At 48.7% G+C, this 13,155-nt stretch overlaps 1 long non-coding RNA gene across 1 annotated transcript; it reads right to left on the bottom strand.

The window, feature by feature from the left end:
• Nucleotides 1-4,962: 4,962 nt before the first annotated feature.
• On the bottom strand, nt 4,963-12,743 carry LOC135966166 (uncharacterized). Its single transcript, XR_010579280.1, has 3 exons — nt 12,534-12,743; nt 8,511-8,625; nt 4,963-5,480 (listed from the first exon to the last, which is right to left on the bottom strand). It is a non-coding gene; the product is annotated as an uncharacterized lncRNA (long non-coding RNA).
• Between the last annotated feature and the right edge of the window lie 412 nt (nt 12,744-13,155).

Below are 13,155 nucleotides of genomic sequence, written 5' to 3'. Positions count from 1 at the left end.
TGTCTGTATTCCCAGGGACAGACAAACGCCTACCCTGGTTAGAAGCTGTGCTGCTCAGCCTCCAGGGTAGAAAGCTCCCCACACCCTCTACCCAAGGAGAAGAGAAGCACATGGGGTGGCCAGGCTCCAGAATGTGGACTGTTTTGTGTGGTTTCTGCAGTCCAGGTCACCGCCCTGGGTGAAGCTCTTCCTTCCTTCTTTTCCACCCAAGTGGCCAAGGTCGTACGGCTGCTGTAGGGCCTCTTCCCTAGGATGAGTCAGCCCAGCCATTCCCCTTCCCCTTCCTTTTTTTTTTTTTTTTTTTTTTTTTTTTTGAGACGGAGTCTCCCTCTGTCATCCAAGCTGGAGTAGTACAGTGGCGCAATCTTAGCTCACTGCCACCCCTGCCTCCTGGGTTCAAGCAATTCTCCTGCCTTGGCCTCCCAAGTACCTGGGATTACAGGCGCCCGCCACCACACCCAGCTAATTTTTATATTTTTAGTAGAGACAGAGTTTCAACTGGTTGGCCAGGCTGCTCTCAAACTCCCGACCTCAGGTGATCCACCTGCCTCGGCCTCCCAAAGTGCTGGGATTACAGGCATGAGCCACTGCGTCTGGCCGAGTCAGTCCAACCATCCTAACTTTTTGTTCTGGCAAAATTACTCTCTTCCATGTCTACCTTCCAAGTAGCTACATCAGAGATCTGGCCTTGGGGCAGGCTTGAAGAATCCCCGTTTTTGGTCCTCAAGAGGTCCTACCAGGGTCTGGGACAATTCCAAGGCTTGTGTTCTTAAAGAGGAAAGAAACCTCACATACACAGCTCTCACAGAGCTCAGGCGAGCCCGTATCGGAGGCAAGGCTTGGGAGGCGGCCCTAAGGTTTGGGTGTGCATCTATGATAACAGCTAAGAGATCTGAAGCCAGCTGTCTGGGTTCCAACCTCAATTCCAACAGCACTGGCTGTGTGATGTTAGACAACGTCCCCAGCCTCTCTGTGGTTCCGTTTCCTCACTGTAAAAGGGCCACAATAATAGAGCTGCTCTAAAAATTAAGTGAATTCGTGCATATAAGGTATTCAGAACAATGCTTGGCACATGGAGGAGTTCAACAGACACGTATTGAACAGAGTAACTTAGCAATTAGTAAATATACTCATGCAGGCCAGGGGTGGTGGCTCACACCTGTAATTCCAAAACTTTGGGAGGCTGAGGCCAGAGGGTCACTTGAGCTCAGGAGTTTGAGACTAGCATGGGCAACACAGCAATATTCCATCTCTAAAACTGTGTTTGTGTAACATATATGTATATATACACTCATATATTCACAGTGTATTTATAATATACAAAATAGTTGGAATACAGACTTAACTATTCACAATGGTTACTTCTAGAGAAGGGGGAATGCAAATTTCAGCTTTTTATCCCACACATATATTCTTGTATCATCTGAAATATTTAAGCCAATTGTATGTATAAATTTGCCCCGAAACACATAGCAGAACACTGTAGTTTTGACTCAAAAATCTTCAAATCATGATGGAATTGTTCTGTGAAAGTAAAGTTAGAGAGATGAAAAGTCTCCCTCCAGCCTAAATGCTCTTTCATCTGACCTATATTACACACACCAATGCAGACGCCCCAATCCTTTCCGCACTGTCACAAGAATTTTTCAGAGAACTGCATTCCCCTTTACAAACTAGATGATAGTTAGAGTTACCAGGCAAGAACGTGGATCCAGTTCTGCTTTTTCAAAGCCCAGTGTTCCTCACATAATAGCAATGCATTCTTCAACCGGTCAACTGCCCCCAACACCTGAGCTCTCTGTTGTACACAACTCAACCAGGCCTGGGAGAAAGCAGGTGCAAATTTCACTTATTCAGTAACAACACATCCCGCCTGATTCTTCTGCTGGGCTAGTTCTCAAGTCATCTTTCCTAAGTTTCATTCGGCTCTACCACACGTACCCAGGCTGGGTCAAATACTTTACCAGGTTTTTTTTTTTTTTTTTTTTTTTGAGACGGAGTTTCACTCTGTCGCCCAGGCTGGAGTGCAGTGATGCCATCTCAGCTCACTGCAACCTCTGCCTCCCGGGTTCAAACAATTCTCCTGCTTCAGCCTCCCAAGTAGCTGGGACTAATTTTTGTATTTTTAGTAAAGATGGGGTTTCACCATATTGGCCAGGCTGGTCTCAAACTCCTGACCTCGTGATCCACCCGCCTCTGCCTCCCAAAGTGCTGGGATTACAGGCCTGAGTCACCGCACCTGGCCTACTTTACCAGTTTTATTCCTGAATTAAACCTGTTATTACTATCAATAATATCAATCAGTGCCATTTCATTCACCGTATGACACACACACACAAAGCACTTCATACTCGCTCCACCTATCTGCTTTTCTGCAATGGCCACAGTCTTCCCCATCTTACATGAGAGGCACAGAGAAAGACAATGACTTCTCCAAGGTTCTGTAATTCACAATCAGTGGCAGAACCAACATGCCCAACCAGGTCTGGCCAAAGCCTGTGTTTCAGCCACACCACCTGGTTGCTGCCTCGAAGGTTCAGTGGGCAAGTAACAGATCACTCCGATGGCAGAGGCTTCAGAAATGCCTTCCACCATGGTACAAGGGACGGTTCGCTCTCAGGATGGGAGGCAGGGGTCGGAATCAGCACACAGTTCTGCTAGGTTTCTCATGCAGGGCACAGACTACGTATTTTGTGCCTTGCTTTGTAGGTGAAATGTCTCCTGCCCCCTGTACAACAGCTTTCTTTGTCCTCTCCACATAAAAGTACAACTGAGTTCCTCAGGGGCAGGCAGTGATCACTGCCCTGTGCCACACCTGACTGATGTCCAAACAGGAGGACACACAGGCTCTTCTCTTATGGCCCAGGCTGCCCCCATCTGCTAAGCATGGAAAACTACACACAGGATTCGCAGAACATGAATGACATGGAGGTGACTGCTTTATCTCTGTTGAAAACTTACTGCACTATACTAAAAAAGAGAATTCAGGAAAAGCTGAGCATTTGAGGCTGGCTGGCTGTAATCTTCAGCTGCTGAGAAAGCCTCAGCTGCTCGGTTCCACTTTGGAAATCCAACTCCTCCCTCAAAGTCCAACTCAAGTACATCTCCTCTGCGATACCCGCCCCCTTCCTCCCTTTCACAAGCATGTGTTCTCTCTGCAGTCCCAGAGCATTCTATCGTCACCTCTGGAGCCACACTGTCCCAGCCTACAGCCAGCTCAGTGCACAGCTGCCTCTCCCTGTGTGTACCTGCAGGCCCCACCTGGGCTGGAAGGCTGCCTCCTTCTCCTCCACACAGAGGTGGCACTCAGGAACTACTGAAGGACGGAGGGAGTGGATGAGGAAGATCACCCAAGGGCCACAGGGAGTGGCCTGCAGCTCCCAGCAGGAACAGCCCCTGCCCTGCCAATCCGGAGGTGCTGGCTCTGTTCTCAGCAGGGCCGCTAAAAGCTCCGTTATAACAGCTCTAGGCCACAAGAGTCAACTTGGTGTCAGGCCCTAGAGACACCAAAACTCCTAACAAATAAAGAGGCCGCGTATGCAGCTTGCTGGTTAAAAGCACAGGCTTTGGAGTCAGAGCTTCAATTCCACTTATTATGTGACCTTGAGCAAGTTACTCAATGCATCAATCTCACTTTGTCACTGGCAAAATGAGGACATTATCTGCCACAGAGTGTTGCTGAAAAAGTTAAGAGAGGTGACAGATGCAAAGTGCTTGGCACTTACTTACTCTTACTGGTTTATTACAAAGAAGAGAACACAGGAACAGCCAAATGTAAGAGACGCACAGGGCACACCACGGGGCAGAGAGGTCGGGGCTCCCATGCCGTCCCTGGAAGTGCCGCCGTCCCTGGAAGTGCCACCTCCCCAGCACCAAATGAGTTCACCAAACCAGAAGCTCTCCAAACCCAATATTTAGAGGGTTTTATGGAGTTTTCATAACATAGACATGATTAAGTCATTGGCTACTCGTGACTAGCTCAATCTCCAGCCTGTCTCGTCTCCCCTCCCAGAGGTAGGGGTGGGGCTGATATGTCCAACTCTTTACTCATGACTCATCTTTCTGGCAACCAGCCCTAATCCTGAACATGTCCAGGGGCCCGAAGCCACCTGTCATCTCATCATACAAAAGACACTCCTAACACCCCAGAGATTCCAAAAGTCTTAGAAGCTCTTGTGTCAGGTATTGAAACCTAAGACCAAATATTATAACCAATGATGTTCCTATCACTCAGGAAATTACAAGGGTTTTAGAAGCTCTGGGCCAAAAACCGGGAAGAATACTAAATACATACACTATTGTACTATGTAGCCCACATCACAATAATTTTTTTTTTTGAGAGAGTCTACCTCTGTTGCCCAGGTTGGAGTACAGTGGTGCAATCTCAGCTCACTGCAACCTCCACCTCCCAGGTTCAAGCAATTCTTGTGCCTCACCCTCCTGAGTAGCTGGGACTACAGGTGTGCGACACTACAACTGACTAATTTTTGTATTTTTTAGTAGAGACGGGGTTTCACTGTGTTGGCCAGGCTGGCTTTCAACACCTGGCCTCAAGTGATCTTCCTGCCTCGGCCTCCCAAAAATCTGGGATAAGTCACAAGCCACCATGCCTGGCCTCACTACCACAATAATTATACTGAGAGGATGGGGGAGAAAAACGTGGGCGCCGGGCGCGGTGGCTCAAGCCTGTAATCCCAGCACTTTGGGAGGCCGAGACGGGCAGATCACGAGGTCAGGAGATCGAGACCATCCTGGCTAACACGGTGAAACCCCGTCTCTACTAAAAAATTCAAAAAACTAGCCGGGCGACGTGGCGGGCTCCTGTAGTCCCAGCTACTTGGGAGGCTGAGGCAGGAGAATGAAACCCGGGAGGCGGAGCTTGCAGTGAGCTGAGATCCGGCCACTGCACTCCAGCCTGGGAGACAGAGCGAGACTCCGCCTCAAAAAAAAAAAAAAAAAAAAAAAAAAAAAAAAAAAACCTGGGCAACAGGAGCAGGGGGGAGGGTAAGCAACCTGAATCCTTGTCTTCCACAGTAGGACATCTCCCTGTCTTTCACACAATCTAGAAGCACCAGCTAAAACATAAACATAGTAACCTCCAAGGAGCAGGGATCAGGGTGAAGAAGGGTAAGGTAGGGGATTGCTGGGTTTTGTTCTAAGCCTTGTTAATTTCTGATTCTTAGAGCTGTATGCCTGTACACCTTTGCTAAAAATGAGTATTTACCTGTAATCCCAGCACTTTGGGAAGCCAAGGTGGGCGGATCACGAAGTCAGGAGATGGAGACCATCCTGGCTAACACGGTGAAACCTCGTCTCTACTAAAAATACCAAATATTAGCCGGACGTGGTGGCGGGCGCCTGTAGTCCCAGCTACTCAGGAGGCTGAGGCAGGTGAATGGTGTGAACCTGGGAGGCAGAGCTTGCAATGAGCTGAGACCACGCCACTGCACTCCAGCCTGGGTGACAGAGCGAGACTCCGTCTCAAAAAAAAAAAAAAAAAAAAAGAGAGAGAATTTAATGTTTAAACAAAATCTGATACTTGACCAACAACAATAGTATATTAAGTGATATGGTTTTTTGTTTTTGTTTGAGAGAGGGCCTTGCTCTGTTGCCCAGGCTGGAGTGCCGTGGTGCAATTCTAACTTACTACAGCCTCAAATTATTGGGATCAGGTGATCAACTTCCTGAGCAGCTAGAACCACAAGTGTGCACCACCACGCCCAGCACTTTTTTTTTTTTGGTAGAGGTGGAAGTCTCGCTATGTTGCTGGTCTTAAACTCCTGACCTCAGTGGATCCTACTGCCTCAGCCTCCCTAAGTGCTGGGATTACAGATGTGAGGCACCACACCAGGCCCAAGTGGTGTATCTAAAATTTTTTGGAATCCAACCACTTTGAAAATGTATGGAGAGCTATAAATAGTCTCCCCATAAACACACATGGATGCATATACACAAAATTGTTGCACAGGATTTTGGGGACTTCATAAATTTCTGAAAGCCAGGTTAAAAACCTTAGGATTATAGATTCTGGTTTCTCTTTTTTTTTTTTCCTTTTCTTTGTTGTTTTTCTTTTTTTTGAGACAGAGTCTCACTCTGTCGTCCAAGCTGGAGTGCAGAGGCCTGATCTCAACTCACTGCAAGCTCCGCCTCCCATGCATTCTCCTCCCTCAGCCTCCCGAGTAGCTGGGACTACAGGCGCCCGCCACCTCGCCCGGCTAATTTTTTGTATTTTTAGTAGAGGCAGGGTTTCACCATAGCCAGGATGGTCTCAATCTCCTGACCTCGTGATCTGCACTCCTTGGCCTACCAAAGTCTGGGATTACAGGCGTGAGCCACAGCGCCTGGCCCTAGATTCTGGTTTATTAAAGGAAATGTATTTCAAGTCAGAGCTTGTCATTTATTGCATAGGAAAATAAAAACTTAGTTAAAAAAATCAAAAACACCCACATGATAAAATGAGGTCCTGCTTGGTTTTAAACTACTTGGTGACCATCAGTTGTTTTCTTGACCACGGGATGCACCTAATTCCTAACTATGAATAAAGGTGCAAACATTGTTTATTGGGCTTTTGGCTTCAGCCTTGAAACAATCAGATTCTCTCAAACTCAAGAATGTGAATCGCTGTTGGGTTGATGCAGCTGTTTGCATTCTAGAAATGGACCTGGAATCATGTACTTTTCGCCCATGAAGAGTCCTTTGTGTAAAACTTGAAAAGGCAAGGTCCCAAATTCCCCATATGGGTGTTTCTTCCAGTAGAGGAATTACTCTAATGACTTCTTAGCAAAACTTACATAATCAGAGCAGGCCATCAAAATACTCCAAAACACAAAGTTTAGCTCCGTTTTTGATGGACCTCTCTCCACTGCTATGAATCTCACCAACAGCCTCACATCAAGTCAGAGGAATGGTTTTTTCATTTAAGAAGGATCTTCCTGGCTGGGTGCGGTGGCTCACGCCTGTAATCCCAGCACTTTGGGAGGCCAAGGTGGGCGGATTATGAGGTAAGGAGTTTGTGACCAGCTTGGCCAACAAAGTGAAACCCCGTCTCTACTAAAAATACAAAAATTAGCCGAGCTTGGTGGCTCGTGCCTGTAGTCCCAGCTACTCAGGAGACTGAGGCAGGAGAACTGCTTGAACCTTGGAGGTGGAAGTTGTGGTGAGCCAAGATCGTGCCACTGCACTCCAGCCCGGGCAAGAGAATGAGACTCCGTCTCAGAAAAAAAAAGAGGGATCTTCACGTTCCTGCCAATTTGCAAAAAAAAAAAAAAAAAAAAGAAAAAAAAAAAATTGGTATCTCTTAACCAGAGGCAATGAAAAGCACCTCCCAGGCTGCTGTAGTAAGTGGATCGGTAACTGTGGTGGGAGATTCCAACCCCCTAGACCTGTGACTATGTCACACAGCAAAAGAGCTTTGCCACAGGCCTTAGGAGGAGTATCCTGGGCTATCCAGGGAGGTACAATCTAATCCCATGAGCCTCTAAGAGCATAGAACTGGCCAGGCACGGTGGCTCACGCCTGTAATCTCCACACTTTGGGAGACTAAGGCGGGTGGATCACGAGATCAAGAGATAGAGACCATCCTGGCTAAAATGGTGAAACCCTATCTCTACTAAAAATATAAAAATTATTCGGGCGTCATGGCGGGCACCTGTAGTCCCAGCTACTCAGGAGACTGAAGCAGGAGAATCACTTAAACCCGGGAGGTAGAAGTTGCAGTGAGCTGAGATCATGCCACCGCACTTCAGCCTGGGCAACAGTGCAAGACTCCATCTCAAAAAAATTTTTTTAAATAGGGCATAGAACTTTCTCCGAGTGGAAGAAGAGAAATGCACACACGGGAACTGGAGAGCCTGACCAGGTCCCTGGCCTAGCTAGTCCTGAGCTGATGGGACCACATGCAAAGACCAGATAGAGGCCTCAGGAGCTGAGGGCAGCTCCCAACAGATGGCCGGCAAGGGAACAGACACCTCAGTCCTGCAACCACAAGGAACTATATTTGGCCAAAAGCACTTGGAAACAGTTCTATAGTGAGGAATGCAGCCCAGCCCACGTGGTGATTTTTGCCCAGTGACACCCACGTCAGACCTCTGCCCCACAGAACTGTGAGATGATACAATTTCGATTGTTTTAAGCCACTAAATTTGTGGAAATGTGGTAAAGCAGCAACAGAAATGAATACAGTGATTTACGTGGAAACCCCTAGAAGAGTGTCTGGCATGGTGTTGACACCTGACAAGCGTTTCCTGATTTCCTTACATCGCAAGGCAAGGCTGGCCACACTCCATCCAAAACAATAGATGATAGACTTGTTCTGACAAAACAGATTCAGTGAATTATAAATGGTCCAGAACACCTACAGATTTTAGGTTTCAGGTCAGTGATTGCCTTTCCTTTCACTTAGAAACCTCCCAATGCTCATCTTACTGATAAACTCTAAGTACCATGCAGGAGACTAAACACCAGACAAACCCAGCCCCAGATGCCCCGAGGGAGCCCATCCCAGCACTCACTCCGTTGCACTGAAATGATGTCCAGGTCAGTTGATCCCACTAGAACAAGAACTCCAGCTCTCCATGTGTGAGTCACCAGTGCTGCCTCTGCATCTCTGCTTCTAGGATGGTGCTTCTGCACTTCACAGGAAATCTGTATCAATGTTTGTCAACACTATGTATGACAGTGTCACTTAATATCTACACAGAAAACATCAATTCTCTGAGGACCAGGGCTGGGTTTATTAGCTTTGTACTCCCACTGCCATTGTCTGGGACATCAGAGGCACTCGGTAGAAGTAGGTGAAGAGAAAGAAAAGGCAGAGGAGAGAGTAAAGCAGGACCAACACTGCAGACACAGATTCTGAGGTGGCTGGAGGACAGACAGTGCAGAGAAACTTCCTGGATGCTGGAATGGGGTTCACTGTGATACCTGCTGCTGGATTTCAAATGTCAAAGGTGATGCTTTGCTGACCTTGACCTCTGACTGCCCTTCAGCTTTCCCAACCTCAAGACAGGGCACTTAGAAACTGCAATGTCAAGAAATTATGCTTCATTAAAGCATGGGAATGTTATTTACATGGATGTTCATTACTTCATTTTTTACGTGGGAATGTAAATAATTGAAGAGATTGTTAAAGACTAAATCATGCACATTCAATAACTTTGTAAAATATTAATGATACCTGAAACACAAATTTTGATGTTCCCCAAAAATGATAAAATATAAAACAATACTGGCCAATTAAAGATAGAAAACAATCCTAATGAAGCTTCCCAACAGACACATTAAAACTTCTCTGTACATTAAACACTTGGGATTTCAAAGGAAAACCCAGATTCATTCCATTCTTAAATACAGTGTTTTTGTTTTGTTTTGTTTTGTTTTTATCTTAGGTAATACAATATTTCATTTAAAATTTACAAAATTCCATTACATTCATGATTTCATTTGATCCTCAAAACAATCTCCTGAGTTAGGCAGAATAGATATTATTAACAACTAACTCCATTTTATAGGTAAGGGAACTGAAGTTCAGAAAGTATTTGGACTTAACAAAAGCTTTAATAGGGCCACATATCGAAACTAAATCCTCTGCTCAAAAGAACTAGAGTAAGTTTTTTGTATTTTTAGTGGAGATGGGGTCTCACCGTGTTAGCCAGGATGGTCTCCATCTTCTAACCTCGTGATCTGCCTGCCTTGCCCTCCCAAAGTGTTGGGATTACAGGTGTGAGCCACCACACTCGGCCACAAGTGGTAATTTTAAACTATGCTTCAAACCATTACACAAAGCCAAGTACATCTACTCAAGGCACTCTCAAATTTCCATTTATTCCCATTTTACTCAACCAAATAAAATGTTAAATTAGAACATATTTCACATGACACTTAAAAGGTCAACAAACTGCTCCTGAAAAGTTCTGAGCTCAACAACTCCATTAATGAGAAAAAAACAAACCAACTGGATAGAGTGAAGATGCTGCACATAAAACACAATTGTGAAGAATATGCAAGATATTGCCAAAAAGCTGCTTAAGCTTTCATCATAGATACTTGTCCTTAACTCCGAGATAAGTATATACTCATGTAACTAAACTCGTTTAAAAGGAAAAAAAGGGGAAGAAGAAAAAGAATTTCCATTTTAGAATCCACATTTTCAAAGGCCTCCATTACTTACACCATTGCCGGGAAGAGAATTTTTCTCTGCTATATTTGCTTGAAAGAATTAAAGGTGTAGGGCAAAGATTCTTGGAACTTATGTAGTTTACCATCCTCAAAAGTAAGAAAAATGAAGCCCAGAAGAGAAGGCCTTCCAGGAAAATTCCAGAGCCGGAGGTAGACCCAGTACATTGTTTTTGTTTTTGTTTTGAGACGAAGTCTCACTCTATGGCCCAGGCTGGAGTGCAGTGGAGCCATTTCAACTCACTGCAACCTCTGCCTCCTCGGTTCAAGCTATTTCCTGCCTCAGCCTCCTGAGTAGCTGCGATTACAGGCGCCCACCACCACGCCCAAGTAATTTTTGTATTTTTAGTAGAGACAGGGTTTCATCATGTTGGCCAGGTTGGTCTCGAGCTCCTGACCTCAAGTGATCCGCCTGCCTAGACCTCCCAAAGTCCTGGGATTACAGGCGTGAGCCACAGCGCCCGGCAGACCTGGTAAGTTTTAATCAAGTACTCCGAACTATGCAACAAACACTAGGAACTAATAGAAAAAAAAATTAATCTAAAAGCCCTCTGGAGAGTCAAAGAATTGCAGATTTAAAATAGCATGAATACTTGGATTCATGGTATTGAAAAAGGACCTCGCATTTACCCGCATGTACAAACTGCCTGCCCACCTCTATCAGAGCATTTTTCAAGCTGTGCTACAGTTAACTATGTACTCCCCAAAGCCAATCTGTCCCTGCAGATCATAAGCTCTTAAAGACCAGGACTTTAGGAGAACAAGCAAAACTTCAGAGAGAAGGGAGCCACCGAAACAGAGTTCATAGCAATGGGTCGGCAGGAGCTGATGACTGGAGGTGCGCGTAGTGTTGGGGTCTGGGACAGTGGAGGGCAGAGAAGGCAAAAGGGTCTGCATGACACGCTACAGGGCTAGGAGCCACAGCTGCGGTGATTAGTTCAGTTTTCTCTTGTATGCCTGTTATTTATACACCATCTTTTGTGCAGAAAGAACTTCAGGTTGAGTATTTGGACTCCTTGAACCTTCTGCTGTTTGTCTCCGGGACTTTTAACACTCTTAAAAGGGGGAAACTGTCTAGTTTGATTTTGCTTCCTGGGACATTACAGGTTTTTTCAAAAGTTTGATGAAAGCATTCACTAAGGAGTGATTCCACTTTCTTTGGTGGCTGAGAAATACAGCGTCTGAGGGGCAGCATCAGGTCTTCCCATCAAGCTGAGGTCGAAGTCTCCCCACCCATGGACCTCACCCTGGCTCTCTCCTCATAAATCTGACCTCTAGCTGTAACTGCCTTGGCCTCATTCCCTGCGTGTGGATGCTCCTGCTTGAAACGCATTTTCCGGCCCGCCAAATTTTGGGGAGAGTTTCTTCCACTCTCCAGGCGCTGAGAGCTACAAAGTTTAATCTGGCTTTCCAGAATTTTTTTTCTTCCCATTACTAACGGAAGAAATCAAGAAGCGCCAGGCAGAAGGGCCCTGCTTCCTCCAATCAGAGCTCAGCCCGGGGCCAGAGCTGGAAGCGCGGCGGTGGGACGCGGTGACAGCCCCTCGACCCCCCCGCCCCGGACGCGCCAGCCAGGGCAGAGGTCTGTGCGGCCGCTGCGCGACAGCTTCGGGCGTGCGCCTCTCGCTTCCTCCCGCCCGGCAAGTGAGAGGATAAATCACGGGTTGGGGGCAGTGCGCCCCGACCAACAGCGCCCCCAGGGCACAGACAACCACTACACCCGCGTCCCAGGTGGGGTCGACCCAGACGAGCCACGGGGCGGCGCACAGCCCCACTAGCAGGGCGGCCAGGACCCACGCGCGCGGGTCCACGCAGCCACCTATATAGGTGACAAAACACTCAGGAAGCCGTCATGCGGGCCGGGAAAGAGCCCCCACCCAGAGTCATGGACTCCCTCGTTCGAGGGTCCGCGCAGTCCCTTCGGTGATAGCCAAGCAGTCTCGCTGCGAGGGAGGGCGGGGAGGGCGACGGAGTGTCCCACTCGCGGTGACCCGGACCCGTCCCACGAGTGGGTCCTCGCAGGACGCCCTCTGCCGCACACGGGAACCAGCCACGCCGCGGGGGTACCGGGCAGAAGTCAGCGCCCGGGTCCATGCAGTCCCCTCCGCGGCAGACGCGGGGAGCCGGGGAGCAGTGGGGACCGGCCCCCACCCGCAGGGCGACCGGGACCACCGCGCGGGCCCACGCGGTGTCGCAGGAGGCGCGAAGCCCCCGGTGGCACCAGAGGCCGAGACAAAGCCCAGGCGCACGGACCCCGGATCCCGACCCGGGACCCTAAGGAGCCCAGCTCGAAGCAGCCACGCCTGGGGCAGAGACCCCCGCCCGGTCCGGAGACCCGGTCGCCGGTCGCGCCGTCTCACCTCAGGCCGCCGCCTCGCAGCGCTCGCTCCTAGCCGCGGCGCCTGGGCCGACTGGAGGGCAGCTGAGCAGCCGACAGAGCCGCGGCAGCCTCAACAATGAAGCCCCGGGGTGGGGCCGCAGCCTCCGCTTCAGCCCGTGTTCCCCGCTCAGGATCCGGCTGGGATCACTGAGCTGCAGCTGGCGCTGGGCTGCCGCGGGGACACACACACAGCGCAGGCCACACGGCCCCGACCGCCGCCCCGCCCCCAGTGGAGCCGGGCGCCCAGGGCCCGCCCCCCGGCCAATGGGGAGCGAGCTGCGCGGAGAGGGCGGGGCCTGGGGAACAAAGGGAAGTTGGGAGGGGGCGGCGCTGGGACTGGGCGTGCGGGGTCCCTCGGGAGGACCAGACCCTAGAGCTGGCCGGATTCTGGCCTTCTAGAAGACCCAGCTCAACGTCCACTTGGAGTCTGCTCTACGGGACCCGCTCATCTCAAGCCCAGAACTCAGGCTTTTAGGGCAGAGAGCGAGATACAGGCTTGCTTTACAAAAAGGGAAACTGAGGTCCAAGGAATAGGATTGCCTGCTGCCCAAAGTCACCTAGTCCCATTCACTCGTTCACCTTGTCATTCAGCAAACATTTGG

This window comes from Macaca fascicularis, chromosome 11, assembly GCF_037993035.2.
Source record: "Macaca fascicularis isolate 582-1 chromosome 11, T2T-MFA8v1.1".
NCBI classification, from domain to species: Eukaryota; Metazoa; Chordata; class Mammalia; order Primates; family Cercopithecidae; genus Macaca; species Macaca fascicularis.
This window is presented reverse-complemented; position numbering and strand designations above follow the sequence as displayed.